General features: G+C 37.3%; 1 protein-coding gene and 1 non-coding gene across 4 annotated transcripts in view; both read right to left on the reverse strand.

Moving 5' to 3' along the window:
- The window catches only part of LOC149088726 (serine/threonine-protein kinase tousled-like 2), a 121,556-nt gene that overhangs the window by 79,681 nt on the left and 17,279 nt on the right, over positions 1 to 24,596 (reverse strand). The gene's annotated exons all lie outside the window — the stretch shown is intronic.
- On the reverse strand, positions 33 to 106 carry TRNAT-GGU (transfer RNA threonine (anticodon GGU)). The gene has a single exon. It is a non-coding gene; the product is annotated as a tRNA-Thr (tRNA).

Below are 24,596 nucleotides of genomic sequence, written 5' to 3' on the forward strand. Positions count from 1 at the left end.
TGCTGAGGTGAGCTCGGAAAGAAAAGTCATCACGTCTCCGCCGGGACTCGAACCCAGGCCCTCTTGCATACCGGGCAAGCATGCTACCATCTACACCACTGGAGACACATGAATCTGCCTTCCTAATTTCACGCACTGTGTCGTGAGGCGCTGAAGATATCCCTGGATGAGAAAAAAGCCAAGTATATCTCTCAAAACCGTCCCACCCGGGGGCCATTTCCTGAAGTTAAGAGAGAGGCTACTAATGCCTCTACTTCAGCGCCTCACGACACAGTGCGTGAAATTAGGAAGGCAGATTCATGTGTCTCCAGTGGTGTAGATGGTAGCCTGCTTGCCCGGTATGCAAGAGGGCCTGGGTTCGAGTCCCGGCGGAGACGTGATGACTTTTCTTTCCGAGCTCACCTCAGCATAATATCCGGAAATTAACTGTTTCCTTGATATCCCTGGCTGAGAAAAAAGCCATCTATATCTCTCTATCACATATATATGTTTTCCTTTCATTGTAACAACTACGAGCGTCGACTGTATTTTTAAACGTACCATAATTGTACACATCATTTAAACCAGAGTTCCTTAAGTTTTGTTCAGAATTTTTTTCCTCTCTCATCGCCCGCTCCCCCCCCCCCAACTCAACCCATAAATAGGATCCTATATTATACCCATAATGGCCCTCCCATTCTGCTGCAAGGCTCTTAGGTTAGAATCTTTGGCGGGCCACTAATCAGATTTTCCACGGGGCCCCGTTATACAGTGGAACTTCCCCGTCAGCGGAAGGTTAAATCAAACAACAAATTTTTTTTCAAAACTAATTTATTAATTCCTGTCCATTAATCGAGAATTTATCACAATCAAAGGTGATTATGTATAATCCCAAGTTGGTATCGGTAAATATCTTACTTGATTAACGTAACTATGCGAATGGTAATGTTAGTGTTGTTATAAATGTTTCCATATTTACCACTTTCCATTTTTATTTGAGAATTATTCATAATCGCAGGTGAAGGAGGAAAATTTAGCGAAATTTCAAAAATCAAGCTTTCTTTAGTGAGGCAACTGGTGATTATGCATAACCACCGCACTGGTGTTCACTTTTACACACACACACACAGTAACATATATATTTTAACATTAACATTCATAGGAACTAATTGCAACAGAAGCCACACGTCATATAAATGTTAAGTCGTATAAACGAGGTTCTACTGTACATCGTTCCTCTCCGTTAGCGGACAAAATTTTTGGTCTCATGGGTGTCTGTTATTGAGAGGTTTTACTGCAGTGCATTTATAGTGTGAAAACGAAAAAATAATAAGAATCGTCCCGGGCCCCTGACTGGAGCACCGTCAGTTCTACCATTGTAGGGGCAGATATCCATAGCTTCTACTACCCCCCCCCCGGACTTCAATCACTTCCGGGAAAAACTGATTTAAACCGTACCTATTTGTTGGGAAGGAATTCAAATTGAAAGAACGGTTGTTTGACTACATGAGAAACTTATTTGGAGTTTCTTTCATACATGCACTCAATTCTAAACCCACAACATAATTTGAGTAAAAATTTACACGACCAAATGTCGTCGAAGGATATCCTCAGAAAATTTTATAATCCAGTCTAGACGAAGAAAACCACGAATGCATGCGTACATACGTGCACACTCCACCCGTAATATAATAAACAGGTTTTTTTTCCTAACCTGTGATCAAAAAATGCACTTTCAAACCATCACGGAAACAAGTGATAAAAAAATAAATAGAAAAAAAGAAAAAGATGGGGGGGGGGGGTAAAAGAATAGCAAGCACCTACTGACATGGAAATCATAACGAACTTTTTCAAACAGAAAACTGGTTTTCATGATCTTACTTCACTGCATCAATGCCGCCTGAATTCCACTGACCCCGACGAAGACGTCTCACGCTAGATCACCGAGAGCTCTACCGCACACAAGCTTGGATCTAACGCTGTGCGAACGCAGTGTCGATTGTTTTCTATGTATACACATAACTGACATATTTTAAAAGATGGACAACGGATATTATTAATATTGGTTTTCCTGTATAATAGTCCCGTGAAAAACGTATGAGCACTGTATCACGGCCAAAACTAAATTATTGCATTTACGAGAAAAGTTTTCTTGAAAATAACATTAATTATGGCCTCCCTCCCCGAAAAATTAAATTGAAGACATAAGTTATTCACATGGTTTGTTTTTTTCCCCGAAACTTATGCCTAGTTATAACAATAAAACCAAGACAAAGAACACATTCAGATGCCATTGGTACCCATTTTTTAGGAAAAAGTACTTGCATTCATGTTAAAGTACATGCATCATTTAATCATTTTTAACACTAACTTCCTTTTTCAAGACTCCTAACAGCATGCATCCGACAATTTTTTGTAAACTTCCACTCTCTATCATACGCAAAGGGCTGCATTTGCTTGACTGAACCAAACTTGAAATTCTTTTTAAAAACTGTACTAACATTTTTACATAACGACACGTTCTTTTATACCCCAACACAATAATTCAATAATAAAATTTATAATTGATGAGAAATCATCGTCCAATTTTTTACACGGAATAAATTATTTCCCCTTAAAATATTAAAAATCAGATCAAATTTTAGCAGGTGTTCAAACCAGATAATGTCTCGAAACACGTTCATAAAAGTACGAGTAATGGAGGCCGCGTGATAACACATAACCTATCGCCGATTTTTGGTACGCGCGTCATCCTTTTTCCTTCTCTTCTTCCTCAAAAATGTCAGAGTACAACCATACATCTACATACAATAGCCAACCCAATCACCTAAATAGTTATGTCCGGCACTTCCGCATTTTATACACGGGTTCACATGCCTTTCACAATTATCCTTTTGTGTTTAGACGGGACGCTCGAAGTAAAAATAACAATCCTCATACATATGTACAAAATAGCGCAAACAAACACGTATATACAGAGTACATCGTAGAAAAGTTTCATCTTTACGTATGGCATATAATCGAAATTTAATATTCCTCTTAGCTAATTATATAGCATTTCTCAATGATTCCCTCCCTATACGCATAATATTCATATCTTTCATAATTATTCACGGAAAACTCTTTTAACCAAACTTTCAAGAGAAAGAGGAAACACACACAAACATTAGAAATGGATTGATACTTCCAATGCGGCCGACCAGACGTCAGTTTAAGTAAACCATTCTACAGATGAAAAGAAATGTTAAAACTAGCTAAAGCCTTCAAAATAATTTATTTATTCTGTTTTCTTTGAGCTCATATATCTTTTACGTTACTCTAGCAGCTTTCCAAACATCCAAAACAGCAAAGCCATTCAAGCTGAAATCCGAACTCGAAGATATACATACAAATACATCTTTGGTCATGCACCAAGTATTTATTAGCTTAACTCAGTTTATAACCGCATCTCTTCCCAAAAAACTAAGTAAACTTAAATCTTATTAGTCGTTACTGGCAATTTATTTCTTCATGAATTATCAAATTTCACGTCATTTGGGCTGCAGACAAATGATATACTTACGTAATGATAACGTACGGATCATTACGTTAACGATACAAACCCGTGAATTGAGCACCACTGAAACCCGTTGAAATTGCAGTGTGTTGTTTTTGGTAATACACATAATATGTCAAGATGCACATAATATGTCTCTGCCATAATAAGTACAAATTTTTTTACCGTCAACACTGGAGCAGATCCTATGTTATCAAAAATAAAATTAATGTTTTTACTGTATTCATCTATCACCAGGCGCTGCTCAAACTTTAGAAGAACGTGGACCATTAAGAAATTTGGTAACAGCCACGGACCAAAATAAAATAGTTATGAATTTATTCCCTCCCCCTTTTGAATGAAGTAATAAAATAATGAAATCTTTGAATAATCAGGATCATCATTTTTCATGGGAGCATTTATCCGATGGACTTCATGCAGTTTCACCAGAGTTCTTTGACGTCCACGCACGGTCAAAACCAAAACTTCACCCAAGATGTCATTCAACGCATAACCAACCGTGGTTTCCAAAAATCGAAAAATTTTGTAGTCAGCAGCGACAATTCCGAGAACATAAAAACGCTAGAATGGTCAAATCTGTTAAGATTCACAGTAAAAGTTCGGAGTTAAGCATGTATTAGCTACAGCAGGTGCCTTCGACCTTAGCCGCAACGATGGCCACATTCAGCATTTGAATGAAGTCTGTGGGCTCCAACCTATACCAAACGTGTTATCAAAGAGCTCGGCGGGTCATGCGTTGAAGACGAATAAGAACCCCTGTTACACAGTGTACGAGTACTTGGAGTAACCCTCGATGAATTTTGTATATCGCACCACCGCTTCAAAAGTGAAACAAGTCGAATAGATATATATAAAAAAAAAACACAGCCACGTAATACTGTACTTAGAGCAGGACTGAACAAATCGCAAAAAAATCTAGGCCCAGAACAATTTTTTAGGCGGCAAAAAAAACCATTTCACCAGAAGAAAAAGGTCCAAAGTAATGCTTTTGTTTTTTTTCACGGCATAGTGACCCTCTTTCATATTTGCAGATATGCTGCTATAAATTTCAAAAATTCTGCACTGCTTTTAGCCTGCAATTTAGTAACTACACAAAGAAAATTTTAGGCGCCAATACCAATATTTTAATCACCATGGTGTCTGGGATTTGTCTATCCCTGACATGGTTTTTGATTACAACAGAAATGCACATGTTAGTTAGTAACAGGATTCCCGATCAATATTCCAAACTGGATCTATGTTGAATCTACCTATCTACCAAGGTTTGAAAAATTGTGAAAAAAAATATAGGTGCCAGCCAAATTTCTTAGGAGCCAATCACGGTTTGTTCTCCAGAAAAAACGGTCCTGAATAATATTTACAGTGGATTCCGCTTATAACGGTTTTCAAAAAGCGGTCTTAACAGAACGCTATAAGTGGGAAAACGATTTAAATGGGAAATCTTACTGAAAATTACTTAGTACGGCTTATTTTCATGATCTCAACTCTAGGGGGGGGGGGGAGACATTATAAGCGGGATCGACTGCATTCGACTTTTCTGAGACTTAACTCCTTTTTCAGGTTGGAAGACGTGCTGCCATGAAATCAGAAAAGTTTGTGGCATCTTGACTAATTTACCAATCACATTCGATCCTGTTTATAACAACGTTTCCCACGCTTAGTAAGACTTATTTTCGTGGTCTCAACTCTTAGTAATTCTCATTAAGATTTCTTGTTTAAAGCGTTTTCCCGCTCACAGCGTTTTAAGACACTTTTTTTTTTTAAAGTTACAAGCGGGATCGACTATACATATGGAAAAAGTTGGACGTCAATACAGATTTTCTAGTCGCTTCCATATTTGAAAAACGTTCGTGCCTGTTTGGGTTCCGGAAAACAGTCTCGCAACTATTAGGGCACGGGTTGCCAACCCACATCACGCCATGGTATCAGAAGTGCCACGCGAACTCCTCAAATACAGTCGAATCCCGTTACAACGAACTTGACCAGAAAATTGAACTTGAAGAGAGACCAGAGAAATCACTTTGTTAAAACGAAATGTCGTTATAAAGGAATTCCAGGTCTTTCCAATTGTTCCTATGTAAACTTATCTGGGGGATAAGAAAAGTGTTCGTTAAAACGAGATTTTCGCTATAACGGTATTCGCTAAAACGGGATTCGACTGTATTAAAGAAATTCTATTCCACTTTTTTCAATCAAAGAAATTCTCTCCAAACAATCCTTTTCTCATGAATGATGTTCTTGTAGGCTGCCTATTTAGTATGGTAAGCACTCTTAAAATGACAATTATGTGATGAGTTTCTACTCAATGCGTTTCTGTTCGGTTTTTCATCTTTGGTCATAGTTGCTGGATGTCCCATGTGTACGAGATTGGGATAGTCCCATTAGGGACATTCATTGTGTATCCACGATTTTTTTTATTACACAGAAACAAACTTCACGTCAGGTGTCACTACACGTACATGCACATTCCAACACGTACTAATTCGTTTGAGGTTCCACAGAGGAATATGGACGAGGTACATGTATAGTTTAGTAGTAGTAGAGGTTCCGGTGTCCATGCCCAACATGTTGTTCTACCGATATATGTATATACACTATCTGCATTGCCATAATCGAATTTATGACTCAAAGATGAAAACAATTTAGAACTCAAAAGAGTGACAAACATTTTCAAGCAAATAAGACAGCCATCAATATTTTAAGGGATGGAGATGAATGCTTCTATACCGTAAAAACAGGACGTATGGTTTCCGTGTTAAAAAATTCGTAGAGTGGTCCGCGCATCGAAAATGGATTTTGACTGTGGTACGGCTTGGTAAAAGGTTGTCCACCTCTGCATTAGGATGAGGTGCACAACTTTTTCAGTTTGCAGGTCATCCATGGATACCGTTCGCAGGCCCATTAAACTGATGTACAGTACACAACTTTTAACCGAACGATGGCGATATCTTGGGTTCTAAAAATTGTAGAATGAAGCAGTTTTCACCAAAAATTATGGTTTGTGATTTTCTACTCGACTATGTGCAATTAGGCTTGATGAGGGGTCATCTACACATATTTATTATTGTTAAAAGTTCAAAATCTTCAATGTAAACCCTTATTTCCCCCCCCCCCCCATCTTATCTGATTTATCGCATGGCATTTACCCTAAAAATGAAATTTCATCGCTGTAAGTATAAAAATGAGAGATATGAGTGAAAATGTGTTTGGGGACACTAAGCATTGAGAAACTGAATTTGAAAGTTGATTGTAGGGGGAAAACACACCAAACAAGTTTCGAACGATAAATACTCCATATGCTACGCGAGTGTTTGGACTTAGTGCTATTAAAAATAGTTTTATTTTATGGAGGTGTGAAAAACAAACTTTTTTTTATTTCTCTTCAGTTTAGTGACTTTATATCCGTGATTGAACGAATATTTATACCATAATTATTTCAAACGATGTGTCACAAAGCAATTGTTTGTGACGACAACTTCATCAATTAAGGAAAAAAATATAAGAATTTTCCATCGAACAATTGCACACTATTTTATATTATAATTTTGTTTCATTTTGCAATTCCCCAGTTTTTAATAATGATAAAAAAATACGGATGAAACGAAATGCCGTGGTTTTAGCAGAGACGACTCCACCAATAGCCACTATCCTAAACTTGGAGCACACAAATACGATTTACGCAATCTAATTGTATGGTATTAATTTGTGAATTCTTTGCACATTATTATATTTACCATTTCAGCTCATGAATGTTGTCTAAGGAATGAAACGAATTTCTGAAATAGTGAAAAATTGCAAAATTTTGTAGTTTATTTGTTTACTCGAATACTTAAAAAAAAATGTTTGAAAAACTGGATGGATGACTTATTTATCGTATCACCGTATACTTAAAACAATAATTGCCCATTTCAGTAAAGCTATGAGCTTCACATTTAAGCATTTTCGCTTAATTTGCCATGAGAAATTTTTCAATGAGTTTCAAATTTATATCTAGTATATGGTCCCTAAAAGTGGTCATTTTCATATAATCACTCATATCTTGCGAAATAGAGGTCAGATTGGAATGAAAATTGATTTTGATGGGTTTTCGACTATGCTAATTCTAATGAAGTAAAAATTAACGTATGGTTCTACTCATAGATTTTTAAAATGTGTTTTAATAATTCATCTCATATTTAAAAAAAAGCCAAATTAAAAATGAGTAATTAAATTATGTTTGGCCCGTTAGAATCTATCATTTAAAATAAAAAGTAATGAGGTACCTATATTATTTCAGCAATTATGCTCAAAAACAAAATATTTCTGTTTAACATCACAACACTCACTTTTCAATAATTTATATTTCGTTAGTTCAAAATTGATGAAATTTGGTGTTCCGGTATTTCTTGAGATACTGAACCCAAATATGGAATAAAAAAAATGGGGTTACCATTGAACTTTCAAAAGTTGGATCTAGTTTTAACATCTAGATGACTCCTTAAAAAAAAAAAACTCAATATACTTATGGAAGATCTTACGAAGAAGAGAATGCTACCTTTCTCTTTTTTTACAATAAATAGAACCCAAGATATCGTAATCGTTCGGTTAAAAGTTATGCGTACTATACCTACTGGTTTATGTGCATTGATACTATTCTTTAGGAACATCTTCCGCGGGCGCATTCGGCCCGCAGTTTGTGCGCTCCTGCTTTCGGAGTGCCGAACCGACAAAAACGTTAAAAGCTTTCACCTTAGAGAACATTTAACCCTAAAAAGTTACCTATCTTATAGAAATACTCTTAGAAATAGTATGGCTCAGTACTCCAGGCTGGCATCAGGTTTTACTTTAAAAATATGCAATTGGTTCTGAAAATTATATTGAGATTTTACATCTCAATACAGTCAGTTTTTGAATATCTCAGTAGTAATTGGCCTTCGAGGCTGCCAAGTTCAAAACGAGTATTACAAACATTGGCTCCCACCTTCTTTGCTGGCCAGATATTTTTGTAAATTTTACACAAATTTACGTCTATTTCACCACGAAATTACGCACACTGCGCGAGCTCGGAGAATGCATTACATGCACCTGGAAAAGCTGCTGGCTGGTTAGTTGTGTGAGCGAAACGTCATACACCATGGATTATACCAATTTTCGTACAGATTCGAGAGGGAGGGAAGTTAGTTATCGTTCTGTTCCCCCTCCTTTATAGGCCTTCCTATTCACTTACCTACCTCAGCCCCTGCACAGGAAAAACTTCACTTCAGCAAATGTGAAAGTTAAAGGCAAGGGAAGCAGAAAGAGAGCTCAAGAAATAAAATAACAAAAAAAAAAAAAAAAAACTTTTGAAGGTTACGTTCGGTCAAAGCAACTTTGTAGGTGTGTGTGTATGTGTGTGTGTGTGAGCATGAAGGACGAATCGAAAAATCGAGGGGAGTCGGGCATATTTATCCAATAAGAGGAGGGGTTATACTCTCAGCGCCAGCTTTACGAGGTAGCAAGATTTTTTTTTCTTATTTTTCATTTCTTTCAAAAAAAAGGGAGAAGTAAAAAAAAATTATTTGACAATGAGCGGAAAGGATCCGAGAGATAAAAGATGGCGGGGGCTGGCGAGAAACTTTCGAAGATACCCGTTCTGTAAACGAGCCATTTTCAGTGGAGCAAAAAGAAAAATCTAAAACCATGTCTCAGAAAAGTGAGATTACAACGTTGTTCTCGATAATATCAACACACTAACATGGAGAAAAAAAAAATCCAAGTTTTTGTGTTCCGAAGATACATATTTACTCAGCAAACATGTGATAACGTTAGGTATATTTTATCCTTTTGTGTATAATCTGTACTAAATTGCAAGAAAGATAGAGCAAAAATGAAAATATGATTGCTTAAAACAATCTCACATCACATCATAAACAATATTTTTTCCAACGTCATATTATGTCATATGCAAATTTCACTTGTGAATGGATATCTCGAACAATAAGTAATGATTTGATCGTGAATACATTTTACCATCTCAAATTTGATAAATCTAATAATTAGTTTTACAATTTTTTTAATTGCTTTAAAACCATTTTATAAATATATGAAGTATTTATGACTCATTAATTTTAATCCCCCTCCACACACACACACACACACACTTTATAATCAGTGAAACTAATTGATCCTTCAATACATAGCTGTAGCTGGTCAGCTATAACAATCAATTGTTCGATAGAATAATTGAATTCAAATTTAATGAATATAAAAGCAAACTTTTCGATTGTGTTTGTGTTCAAGAGTTCGAAGAAACTAATGTTCAATTTTTAACAAAAAGCATGATAAAAAAAAAATTGTCATTCTGAAGAATATAAGAATTATCATGGTGAAAAAAATACGAGGTATATGCATTACTGTAGTGAAAAAAAATATATAAATTCATTGTGTATTAAAAGGTAACGCTAAATAATAGGGTACTATAAAAGCCTCCTCGATAGAAATAATAAAAGTAGTCTGTAGGAGGTTCTGATACTATTCTAGTTATATGCTGGTACTTCCTTCCATAATCAAAATATAAGCATAAATTCTTTTGAAAATCACAGCATTTTTAAGTAAAAAATAATTAGAAAAAAATTCTTTTAACAATTTTAAAATAACTTGGAGGGTTCGTACGAATATTTATACATAAATGCATGTATATGTATACTTGAGATAATACACTGGATTTTTAAACCATCAGCAGCGCCGAAACGTGAAGCCGGATGATCATTTGTTCTCGTTTGGGGTTGAATAGTTCGTCGCTCGACTCCGCCTTCTTCTCAACCATTAACGACCAAAAACAGAAAAAATAAAATAAAAATACGCACATGAACATATGTGTGTATGCGTACGTATGTGTGTAAGTGAAAGACCCCGGCGGCGGCCATGATGTCGAATGATGAAAGGAACTCGTGCGGCCAGTTTCCCAGATAAAAATTCGAAAACTAGACGTACGCGCGCGACTACCATGAGAAAAAAAAAAAGGCATAAATATCTCAAAAAAAATTTCTCTCATTCGAAATCCACACCAGTATAACTAGATACTTCGTCAGCCGGGGCAAAAACACACATTTTGGCACCCCCGTGTAATGTAAAAGGAGCAGTTAAATGATGAAAATTCGGCGCCACCTCTAGTCCAGCGCCCGGGGCACAAGACCAGCCCCTACCCCAGTCGTAGTTCTGCGTTTCTTAAACTTTTGGCACCCGCGACTCCCTTGACTTCATCATCGTTTATCCAAGGCTCCTGAGAAGTGTAGAAAAGAACAACTTCAAAAACATTATTGGCACACATCAATTTGTCACGATGCACACTTTGAGAAGGACTGCTACAAGTTCACGTGGTCTGAAAAACGTCAAAATGTTATAGGTTGGTTCGAAGAGTCGAACAAACCATAACTAAGTTTTTCGTTAGACATTCTCAACTAATTGAAATTTTGCTGTATGATAGAAATATACAGCCGAATACCGTTAAGTGAAAATCTCGTTTTAACGAACACATTTCTAATCCCCCAGATAAGTTTACATAGGAACAATGCTGTGTAACCTGGAATTCCTTTACAACCGAATTGCGTTCTAACGAAGTGATTCCTCCGTTCTTTTGGCGTTCGTTATAAAGGGATTCGACTGTATATGCTAAACGAGCATGGAATTATGAATCATTGGCGAAAGCAAACGAGATTATAGTGTTATTTTGCATAAAAAAATGTATCCACACCCCCCCCCCCCCGAAAAAAGTCCTGCGTACGCCTATGTTACGAAACGTAAATTTCTCTAATCTAGCACTGTCAACCTGCATGAAATTGCAAGACCATCATTTCTCGTTTAAATTATAAAAAAAAAAGTTATACAGAAGAAAAAACCTGAGAAACAAAACTAAAATTCGCTACTGGTTATATATAGCTGAAATATGTACAAAGGAAAACCGGATCTGCTGAAAAATTATTTTAATAATTCCTTTACTTTCAAACATTATCAATGCGAGACAAAATGAGACACATAAAACATCAAACGCACGAAATAGCCAACCGAAAAATGCAAGGTATAGTACATTAGATGGCACCACCTCTCCATGCAACCATACCGTGTTTTCATGCTAATTATTGCATCAAGTTACAGAGCGAATAAATAATTAGAAGCCCACGAATTTCCATGAATTTTCGAGCAGTCACGAGACAGCAGCACAGAGTCGTAATACAGCAAAAGGCAACCATACTAATGAAGTAATTTCTCAACTGAATAATAAATTTGCTTTGTGTTTCTACAAATACACAGCCTTATATACCATGTACAGGTATCATGCCATGATGTACCTGCATATTGACAAAATCTCCCATTGGCTACTATGCATCACCTCTCTTTCTAGAGTAAAATAAATACCAGTTTCCATGAATTTTTTGAGATAAAACGAATTCGGGAAAAGGGAAAAAATACATTTAACTTTTCAATGATTGTCATCACGCAATAACTGAATTTTATTGCTCTTGTGTATCATTTAGCGAAATGTATGTTTGAATTTTCTATGATTCCCACGTAAAAAAAAAGATTATCAATAGCAAGTTCACATTGATAAAAGAATCACTCGGATGCTTCTTAGCCCAAGTAATAATATATAAACTCGAAAGTCATACAAGGGCGCGGTAGCCCAGGCCGATAAGATACTCGCCTACAGTACCAAAGGATGTTTAGAGGTGTCACGAGTTTGACACCCGATTCGTCCCAGTCAGAAATTTTCCTGACGCAGGGGTACAACAGAAACGGTGACAACATGACCAAAGAAAAGGATTCCTACCGCAGGGAGTCCCACACCGAGTGGTTAGCGCACCAACTCTCGGTGAGTATAAAAAAGGCAAAATATCGAAAGTTATTGTTCAGAATCGACAATAAACAGTAGGTTCCGGTCTAATTAGCCCCCGTGTGTATAAAATCACAGTGGTGCGACAAAAATTATGGAATGAAAGTCATAGAGACGAAGTCTCGAAGAGGGACATTCAAAGAAAAATATTTCGCTTGCATCGAAAAGCCCCAGTTGAACTCGTTCGTAGGGACAAATTTCCAAGAGAATGAATTTCCTTTCATTTGTAATTGTTATTTAATTGTTATTTCGTCCAGAACGGAAGATTCTGGATTTACATGTTCGTACACCGAAAGAGGTGAAAATAATTTTTTTTAAACATCATCCGATGGGACAAGTACATAGTTCGCACAGCGTGAAAACATTCGTATCTAGCAAGTTGAAGGTTTATCGCGATTCTACTGTAGTATGTTGTGACCCATTGAGAACGAAATCTGCCAATAAAAGCCGTAAAATCAAAATCACACATTTAATGATACGAGTTCGCGCGCGCGAGTTTCATAATTAGAACATTATTTTATCACAGATTAGACAAAATCTGTTTAAGACTAGTTAGATATGGTTACAAATATTTTTAGAAGTGGGGGAATTATAATTGAACTATACAGCATTTTCTCGTTTGAAATTTAAATACGGGCACTGTAAAAAATATATAAATGCTGTCCCTTAATCTCAACAGCATAATGAGGTATGTTTCGTATTATTTTCGAACACATCCTTGCGATTCACATTAGTTACCTATCTCTACGAGAAAACTGAAGACATGAATTTAAATGTATTTATAACAGTGATGGATACAGCAAAGAATAAATATGGAAGAAGGTGAAAACCAATTTCTCTTCGAATGTGAGGAAAAAAAATTGTATAGGAAGTACAGAGAACGCTTAATTAAAACAGAAATCGAAAGTTAAAAAAAAGCCAACAAAAACAAGATGGTGGTTTAAGTTCGACAAGCGTGTCAAGTGACCTAGCAGGACAACCCGCAGAAAACAGAGGAAATTGAAGAGAGAAAAAGTGCGATCCTAAAAACACTCAAAGACAGAGCGACCAAGCATAAAAATTAGTTTTTCACTCTTTCCAAAACGTACAAGAGAACTCTCCAAATAATGTGATGTCCATGAAAACGAATAAATACCAACACGAGTAAACCTCTCCTGATAGGAAAAAAAAATGGAGTTCGCTGTAGGCTGCTGGTCAACCGGTTACATCTACTCTACTCGGCATTCCTTCTTTCAGGTTAATATTTTTCCTCTCTTATAAACAGACATACTTGTATACAGCATACCACATACACTTCATGCATTCGAGTTCATCAACAGCAACGGTATGTTTTGATTTAGTTGGCGAGTTTCATCTTAGTAAAGAGTATGCAGAGGCTCATTTTGTGATACGTAATTTCATTCAGTAAAATATGCTTTTAAAATACTGAATTAAATTCCAAAATGAGAGGAGTTACTTTAAGCAAAACCAAATATCAAAAACACAGTTTCATAATGTGACAAGATTTTAATGAAACTGAAACCGGACATCTAGCTTATTCTCGACAAACATTATCAGTGTCCGACTCATTACATTATGTTCGGGGAATAATTCATAAACCAGCATAAGAACAATTTTTCCAAATTGGGATGTCTGGTCACTTTACTTTGATATGAATTACTAGCAAAAGGTTTGTTCAAGATACGAGTAACTTTTAATAACAAATCTTTATCTCGTAACTGGATATTTCATTGTTCAAAGACAAAATATTTTTCTGGCATCTTATTTATTTTCCAATATATTCCAAGTATTACATCAGCATGATGGGACGGTTTCCGATTTGCTGACAAGGGGGGTTCGGATAATGCTTACGTCATCAACCACCCTTTATAAAAATATTAAATATTCTTGATGGCAAAATTTGACGGCCAAAAACGAGAAAAATCTTTTGCTAGTTTGTGGGCACCTGAACTAACATTCTCCCTAATGATAAATCCCTTACAGAGCCACTTCAGCGATCTCTAAATGCTTCACGGATCCTTCAAGTGCATCAGGAAATGTGTCCGGACCTCTTAAGTGCTCTGGAACTGTGCAACGCATCACTCAAGTGATCCGTAATTATGCCACGGATCACTTTCCAAGTAATCTGGGAATGTTCCGCGGCTAACTTGAGTGATGTAGAACAGCACTGGGGGGCCGCTTAAGTGCTCTAAAACTGTGAGTCACTCAAGGGATCTCTAAATGTGCCACGGATCGTTTAAGTGTTCTGGAACTGTGTCGCGGGTTCCTTAAGATGACTTAAGGAACCCGCTCATGGCACATTCCTTCAGTGATCTGAGAATGCGCCACGGGCCTACTTCAGTTATCTGAAAATGTGCCACGGGGCCACTTAAATGCTCTGGAATTGTGCCACGGGTCATTTGAGCGATCTGTAAAAATGTGCCGCTTAGTTCATTTTTACAAAATTGAGTTTGGGGGGGGGGGCAAGGCACATAAGATAATCTTCAGGGCCACATAATCTTTTGGTCCGCGGGTCAATGGTTTACCATATATGGCTTGAATGGGTCGCAATGAATTTCTTTAAGAGGAATTTTGAGTTCTTACCCTTTAAATAGCATTGAAATTAACAAAAAGTGATTATAACATATAAAGGTATTTTCTTTCGAAAATTTTTTTTAAATGTTTTTTTTACATTAAAAAATATTTTTTTTCCGTCTGGGGGGGCGCACAAGCCCCCTCCTCCTGCGTACGTTTCTGATCCCCCAATATGTGTTAGGAGGTAGGGGCAGCGCTGATGAAATTTTGCTGACAAGGCGGGGGGGGGGTTCAGAAATAGCTAAAAACTTACTGACGTAATACTTTAACGGTCCCTTATCTGGAAGAATCACTAATGGCCGACTCAGGAAATACAAATCGAAAAATCGAACTGAAAAAACAACCAAATTCATGTGCCAAATGGACAGCCTATGGGACCTCAAAAAGCATATTATTGTGAATTGAGTTTACTTATGTGATATTGTGTTCAACCCAAAATAAGCACATAAGATCATTTCATTTGTTAATTTTTGTCTCACCACGGTGATTTTCTGCACACGAAGACTGGGACCTGAAATTTATTGCCAACTCGGAACGGCAGCGCTCAACATTTTGCCTTATACTCGCCGAGAGGTTGGTGCGCTTACCCCTAGGTGTGGGACTCCCTGCGGTAACAATCTTTTCCTGTGGCCATGTTATCACCATTTCTATTGCACTTCCGTGTCAGGAAAATTTTTTGACCAGGACGAATGGGGTATCGAACTCGTGACACCTCTAAACATCCTCTGGTACTTTAGGCGAGCATCTTATCGACCTGGGCTATCGCACTCATTAATTAATAAGACTGCGTCGATTATATACACAGTAACTTTTTCACATATACTTAATCATATACAAATAAAATTATGTACAATCAGTCACAAAAGTGTACATATACCCTTTATTAGGTGCATGTACACTTTTGTAAGTGACGAAAAAAAAATTGTACGCACCATTAAAAAGTGCGCTCTTTAAAAACTCAAAGAATTTGAGAACCTGATTATTTTCTACTCAAAAGCTCAGAACATACAGTTGTCTTTCTGATAGAAATTAAAAAAAAATTCATACACAAAAGAAAATATCTTCAAAATTTACACTAAATACAAATATTCTCAATTTATGCGATATAAAATAATTTAATAATTTTTAGGGCCCTCCACTAGAATCAATTACTCCCTCTTCGGCAATGACTGGACTACATTTTTTGTAATATATGGTATTACTTCAGACCAAGTTTGTATCAATGCGTTTATCAAGCATTTTCTGTTGGAAATACTGAATTACCGAACTTTTGTCTCTCATCTCATAAATGCTTGATGGGACTCAGGTCTGCTGACTGAGGAGGTAAATGAAGCTCCTTAGTTACCTTAGATAAGAGACATTCCTTTACAACCTGTGCAGTATGCACTGGATCATTGTCCTGTTGAAAGACCCATTGGTTTCCAGTCCAAATGCTTAATAATCTACCTGATGCTCGCAAATTTTTTTGCAATATCTTCAGGTATTGTAAGCTGTCCATTGTACCTTCAGTGAAGACTAATTTTTCGATACCTGAAGCCGACATAGATCCCAAACCATTGCTTTACGTTACCTCCATCTTGTTTGACTGTGATGATCAGATTTTCAAATTTCGTTGCTTCATTATTCACCGCTAAATTTTTTCACGATCATCACTTCTGAATATTTTACACAGCAGACACCGTTTATTAAAATCACGGATAATGTTGTTATTCGGGATTGTAATCATTTTCATCAAGTACGGAACGGACCAATAATCATAACATGGGGAAAAAATGTCTATAGTTATCAGGACTTCCGTTTGTTGTAATTTTTTGTCCACAGTTTGTCTTTCTTTGCATATTTTGAAGACAAGGTTGATCCAGACCCATTTTCCCCCATAGGTTATCATTATCAACTTGCGAAACTATGTAGAAGGTCAGAAGATTCTCTTATCGACAAAAATTTCCGTACTCAGTTCACAATGTTCTAATCGGGCCGTAATAGCCGCTATGGTTCCATGTACGTGTAGCACTTCCGTTGCAATTTCTTTCCTATAGTGAAGGCATGTATGCGTAAGGCCTGGATTACACTATAAAAGTTTAATAAAAGATCTTTCACAAAACTTTGAAAAAAAAATCAATAAGCCTATTGGTTACATTCGCTCCAATGTAAATATGTTTAATGGTTGCATTTATCAATTTTTGTAAAATAACTTTTATAAAAATTTTATATTGTAATCCCGTCTTAAGGTTAAGAGAAGTCCCTTTCTTCAGTTCATGGTAAGTTTCTTTCAACTGACAACATTTACAGTTCCTCAGCTGCAAGACACAAAAGAATCTTTGAAAGATACCGCATATTATAAGAAGGATCGTATAAAGAAAACAACTCGTAATACACATTAGCCAGTTTCGGATATAGTTATCCATCGTTTATTCTTATCAGAAACCAGAATTCCGATGCGATCACATTGAGCGACATGCATTGGATTTAATTTCATCGGTTAAAATGAAAGTTCTCAAAAACTTAATCTTCTTGTAGGAACTGCTTCTCGAAGTCGCCTCTTTTCTGATTTGTTGTAGGATATCGTAGGCTTTTTCTTTTGGACTCTTCCATGAAATCCTTGAGATCGGGGAAGTCTTACCATTCAGAATGTACAGTTTACTAGATCGTTGCTGCAATGTACTGCGGCAATTCAGGAGCAAATGAGATTTCGCATTAAATTTTAATTTTCTCAGAAATAAGCGTGCATTACGGTCACTCAGAGCTCTACGAGTGCTATTAACCATATGAGAGGCTGACTTATAGTTCCTAATGATAGTTGTGACAATGAAGCGACTTTCCTCAAAAATTTTGGAAATATCACCATAAGTTTTTTCTTTCTTTCCACTTTATTACCAAATTTCTGATTGTCGTGGAATGGCTTTCCGTGAATTCTCATTTCAATACAAAACTCTTATTAACCGTAACTGGTACCAAGAGGTTCAATATAAAATTTTTATCTCTTCCTCCTTGCTTAAATATTCACGGATATATGTGATATAAGGAAATGCTTGGGCGCCCTTACCAGACGCGGAGATCCATAGCCCCGATTTTTTCCTTCTGTGAGAGAGGGAAATCAAGAATTCAGAAAATTAAAACAATGAAAATTCAGAATATATGAAAGAAAGTTTCAAAATTGAAAATTCGGAATTCCAGAAGTAATAAAAGTTCGGAATTCCAGAATTCATGAAAGTTCGGAATTCCAGAATTCATGAAAGTTCGGAATTCCAGAATTCATGAAAGTTCAGAATTCCAAAATTGATGAACTTTCACAGAATTAATGAAAATTCAGAATAAATAAAAGAATCTCAGAATTGATGAAAATTTAGAATTCCAGAATTGATGAAAATTTAGAATTCCAGAATTGATGAAAATTTAGAATTCCAGAATTGATGAAAATTTAGAATTCCAGAATTGATGAAAATTAGAATTGGAAATTAAGAATTTATGAAAGAAATTATTGTTACTATGAATGCGGGGGCCCCCCCAAAAACGCGGGGCCAGGGTGCGATCGCACCTGTCGCACACGCAAGGGCGGCTCTGACGAAATGTGACTACTGTATGTAGATTTTTGTGATTTGGTTTTTTGAAGCATTCGCAAATGCTTACTTATTCATAACATCTTTACGAAAAATCGATATAATATAGTATTGTACTCTTGAAATGAAACTGCTAGAACATTTTATCCATAGCGTTAGAATAATAGCATTTTGAACAGTGCGTGTACGCTTTTGTGACTGACTGTATATGGTTAAAATAATGAAATGCACAGAAAATATCAAGCTAATGTTGATATTTAGTTCAAACTACGAACTCATGACGCCTTCGTGAGTAAAAACAATTGTAAAACATACTGAGCATTCGAAGCATGAGTAAGTCGTTCTTAAAAAAAAACGGATATGTGTTTATGGGAATGATCGAAATTTTATATGCAAATTCTACAGGGAAAACGACCTCTATGTGGAAACCCCGCCCATCCAATGAACGATATATAGCCGGCTGCCACACCCCTGAAAAATCCAGATAGACGGGGGAAATAATACTGGAATGAAGGTATTACCAAAAAAAAGAAAAGACAAACGGCAGTAGCCATTGGAGTCAGCAGCCAGTCGATGCCATCATGAAAACGTTTAGAGACAAAGAATTCACAAGAGAGAAGAAGAAAAGAAACTTGGAAAGCAGCCAACACTCCTCAGAGTGCAAATTAAACAAGCTTTCGCCTACAGGTTCGAAAACAATAACCTACCGCAAAGTACGACCCTCAAGACTGTAAATGTGGATGACTTTCCTTAAAACAAAAAAAACTTGATTATAAAAATTAAGTTCCAATATAACCACAACATGCGTCCAAATATACACACAATTGATTGACCGACACACAAAATTAAAAAAAAAAAATTATATCGGTTTCCTGAAATTCCTAACGTGATAATAGTCTTTCGAACTTCCCTTCCCATCCCTTCTTTTTTCAACCATGGAATTTAAAATGAATCGCTGAGACTCTTAAAATTGCGTAATTCAAAATATCTCGCATGACTTCGAATATTGACAAGATTATACAGTTGTTCAGAGGTACAGCTCGTAGCACAGAAAGTTAGAGTTGGAGAATAACTAATTTGATTACAGAAATACAAATGAGGGAAATCATATTGATGATTACGAGAAAATTTGTATATTATAAATTTAATGATATTAAACACACGGTTATATATAATTTCGGTATGATTCAGTCGAGACATCGTGTAAAAGATACATGTACTGTTTTTAGGATGACCGAGTTTTCGTGTTCTACATAATATAGTGCTGTTTTAGTGAAAATAAAGTTCCTGTGGGGGTTGTATCCCGATTCCCAATTAAAATGCTGAAATAAAAGTTGCTGAAGAGAAATCAGAGTTTAAAACTAAACGAAATAACCAAAAATTTATAAATTGTACGTGCATGACAGGCCTATACGCTCACTAAGTTGACCACAAAGGCTTTATATACTCGAAATTGTAAATTAATTTAAAAAAATCTTTGCAAATAAATGTATTTGCCAGGCCAGTATGTTTTCTATCAGCATATCTTAGCATCCAACGAATAATATCCCCGCTTCGCCAAGACACTGTGGTACATCATGACTGAGTCGACTGGTATTCACAAGCCGAATTCAAACTGATCTAAAAGAGTGCACGCACCTCTCGAGAGATGCATGAATGTGCGGGTGAAACAAATACAAACTACCCTCTCGATAGTACCACTTTCACCAACCACCAATACTTAGAGAATCTAAAGAGAGAGAACGGCTACTGGAAATACGTATGTGTAAGGAAGCAACGAGAATATTCAATGTGGGGATGAGGGGTGAACGAGGGTGGGCGGATCAATACGAAAATGCAATCATGACCTTTGGCTACGCACACATACACACAATCTTCTAGCCAGCAGAAATCGATCACGGCCGGGCTATCTCTTCTATGTCTCTTACCAACCCACACCATCGCGGTGCAGCAGCAGAATTACCAAAACTTCCTTCTGTGGGCTGTCAGCGGAGAGCATTGCCTAGAAAACGACGCGTGTCTTTCCTTTTCTCCTTGTCCTAACCCTCCACCGACCCTCAAGATTTAAATCAAGACTTTCCAAGATACCCCAATGGTGGCAGGTCTAAGGAAGGAAATCAAGGTACCGAATCTTGCTTCTGCAGCTGAGATTCGAAATATTCGCCAGAAAAGAGAGACCCCGTTTTCAATCTGAAGAAACCAAAGCAGAAAAAATTACCTTTTTTTTATTACTCACAAAGTTCAATACTCGCATACCGAAGTATTTAACGCAAAATTCATATTTTTTGAGTTAATTTTTCTCCGTTCACTGTCAACATGTAAGAATTGGTTAACTGAATTTCTGACCCTCGAGAAAAATACGAAAATCATCTTTAGATAGTCTCCCGGGACAGTTCTCGATCATTTTTGTCAACTAGTAGGAACGAAAATATGTAAATGAAATGCCATTTTTCTCAGACATATACAATGGTTAAAATTTTAATTTAAAAAAAAAAGTCGAAACGGATCAACTGCCTGATTTATCAGGTTACATAATGAGTTCAGAAAAGATGGGGAAAAACTTTAAGACGTGGTAGTACATACAAAAACAATTTTCATCAAAGAATATATGGTCTAAAATGAAATGCAAACGTGCTAGCGCGTTTCGAAACGGCTTTCCGCAAATGTTAAAAAGGCATTCCTGTTGAAATTTATCGGGAGAAAAAGAACACCATGCAGGCAAATGTAACCTGGGGCCCAGCCCCAGTTAACAGCCAGCCCTGTTAAAGTTAGCCAGCCCGCACAGCTGCCGATGCAAGCGCGCAAATGTTTTCGGATTGGGCAACCGTCTGTGGGGAAAACGCTCACCGTATATTCGTGCTGCACCGGTGGTACTTCCGTTTGCAGCTCTGTAAATGAAATATATGTCTGCTTTTACAGTATTACCAAAGTGCGCCATTACCCCATACGTTACAACTGTTAGAACGGTTGCACGCTGGAATAACTTCACCGGATTAAAGTGCGCCTTTTATTCACTGTGACGCCGATTTGCATACGGTTTCTTCTTTTCCCCCCCAGGTTACATTTGCATGCATGGTGTTCTTTTTCACCAGATAAATTTCAACCGGAACGAGGTTTTAACGTTTGCGGAGCGGGCGTTTCAAAACACGCTAGCACGTTTGCGTTTCATGTTAAACCAGTGCATCTTCAACCCGTTGCTCACGAGCACTTCGCCAACGTTCCAATCAAATACATTATACAAATTGCGTTATAGGATTGAAATCATCCCGCTTTCATGTATTCGTATGTCGAACTTGCCGAAAAGGGTGCTCGTGTTTAGATGATGGATACAGGCAGTGCTCGCGACTGGAAAAGGTTGAAAACCTCTGTGTTAGACCATGCATTCTTTGATGACAATTGTTTGTATTGGTAAGTACTATCACCTCTTACAGTTTTCCCATCTTTTCTGAATCCCCCTATATATAGGTTGGTAACCGAGTGTTCTCCCTTCAAAGGTCAATTCTACGAATGGCCCTGACAGGGCCGGAACTTGAGAGGACAACTGCCCTCTCGGAAAAATTTAGGGGGAACAAAGAACACCGTTATAAAATCATCGAATTTTAAAGTTGTGGGGCGGCAAAAATCCTAATTACGGACCTGCAACGGACCACGACGTGTTAAGATTTCCTCTAACCGTGATCAAAACTGACTAATGGATGTTTTGTGAGTACAGTATATATTTTATGATGTTTTCGGCAGTGGAAAGACGTTGATGTTTCCTGCGAAGGACTCTTATAGACTGTGACGTCCAGTTGAATAGAACCTTCGGAAAGGTTGGAAATCGCATAAGTGATGGGAACCCGAGTGCATCTGGTTCTTCAGGTTTAGGCCATTATACAGAGGTATTATTCATTATCTTTAAGTCTACGGTATGTTTTTAGCTACTTACATGGTTTTAATAAGCAGTAGCCTCAATTTCACGAGACGGGGCATTCCACTAATAAAAGAAAAATTATCCGGGCAGCGGTGTTTCAAAGGTCGAGAAATACTCATGCAGATGGATTTAATAAAAAAATTTCATTCAGTGTTGATTCCGAAAGGAATTCAATGTACAACCAACCAACGACCCATCACAGCCCTGGCGGATCATCTTGCAATGATTTACAGCCAGCTACTTCAGCGGTTCTCAACCTTTTTTGACTCGCCTTTTTGGTGCATAATTTCCATGGCGAGCCCCATAAGCCTTTTTTTTTTTTAAATTTATTCATTACTCTTACTCATTTCTTTTACTTCCCGTAAGCGGCAGCGGATGCCCTGGGAGGTGCACTCGGAATCCCAAGGGCTCCACGGAATGCCGGTTGAGAACCGCTGAGCTACTTCTTATCCCCAAAGCAGAATGTGCCAAAATCTGCGACGTACGTCGCAGAACAATTTGGAAGAATTTTAAGAAAAAGTGAAAAAAAAACACTATATATTACATGTATGGGGATTTTTACCGCAGAACATCTCCAGTCAGCTGAGGGCTCGTCGCAGAACAGTGCTAAACATTCTGCTTTGGGGCTTCTTATAGAGGTGGAACATGACGGAAAATAGCTACATTTACAAAATTGAAAAAATATAGAGCAGTGGAAAAAAGAATTTTGGTGTATTATAATCGAGATGAAAGTAGATTTTTGGAAGAATTTCATGCAAAAGGATTCAGCATACAGGACGTAAATATAAGTAACGACCCCTTCCCGTTTTCAGTTGTATACATACAGCCATAACTAGGGCTCCTTGAAATTTTAGACTGACTTATCCGGAATCTTTAAGCTCAGTATGAAATCGATATAGCTCAGTAGTTCTTGAACTTTTGCCACTGACGGCTTCCCTTTTCATGAGAATATTCATCCACAGCTACCCAGACTAGTCTAAAAAAAGAACCACTATGAAGCACTGAACAGGCAATCCTCACCAACGACAGCTCGCCGCGACGCCCACTTTGAGCAATACTGCTGCAGCCAATCGTTGTTTCCTAACGAATTTTTTTTTTTAACGAAATGATGAAGACGTCACTTCAAACAAAAAACTGGTTTTGTCGCTTTAAGATGGAGGACAATCAGTCCGCCAGTTTTTCTGGGCTCCTTAGCCATAACTATTCATCAGAAAACTGCGGAACTTTGGGAATATCTGAATGAAAGAAATTTCAAGCAGTAAAATATCAGTACCGACATTCACTAATATTACTCGATCGTATATGCATCTAGTATACATTCCTCTGTGGAATTTCTTAACGAATTGATGCATGCCAGAATGTGTGGCTCCTACAACACCATTTATAGCAGAAGGCCTCCGTGCGAAGCTCGTGACGTCACTGAAGGTCATCTCACCTATAGCCATTACATATAGCAGGCCGACGCATACACCATCTTTACCAGTTTCTGTAGTATAGCCAATGGCTATAGGTGAGATGGCCACCTTCAGTGACGTCACGAGTTTCGCGCGAAGGCCTTCTGCTATAGATGGTGCTAGCCCCTCATGTATTTACGTCGACAAAGCTGTGTTGGTTTTGTGTTCTTACTGTTGCTGCCATCTGTCTTCCGTATTTTGAGAGGAAGGTAGGAAGGTGGCACATGCTTGAATTTTTCATGTTATGTATGTATCATGTTGCAGGTCTGCCTGATTTCTGCTGAGAGACAGCATTCACTACTAGAGGATGTTTCCGTGTTTAAATTACAGCGTAGCCTACACGTTTATTTTTACTAAAAACGAGACCAAACTGTTTCAACCTCATGGCAGAGTATCAAAACAACAGCAACAGACCTTCCATTTCTACTAATGAGTATGACGTCCAGTTAACAAAACCATGCTTTGTTAGTGAAAAAGTTTTGGGAATCTCGTGATTCTGCACTAAAAGTTTGAAGATGATTTTCAGTCTTTAAAATGGCTTTGAAAATTCTCCACATCTCTTTATTTAGACGTTCCCAAATTTCCATAGCCTTCTGATGGTCGTTACAGCTGCAGACAGCTCAGAATGACGGTACTTCAATGATGTACCGTCATTATGTATACACCAGGGCTGGACAAATTCCAGGCACAAAGTGGACAAATCACATGGCGAATA

Source organism: Pholcus phalangioides, unplaced genomic scaffold (genome assembly GCF_987345545.1).
Source record: "Pholcus phalangioides strain wild (caught in Gottingen) unplaced genomic scaffold, Ppha-v1.0 ptg000003l_1, whole genome shotgun sequence".
Classification (NCBI taxonomy): Eukaryota; Metazoa; Arthropoda; class Arachnida; order Araneae; family Pholcidae; genus Pholcus; species Pholcus phalangioides.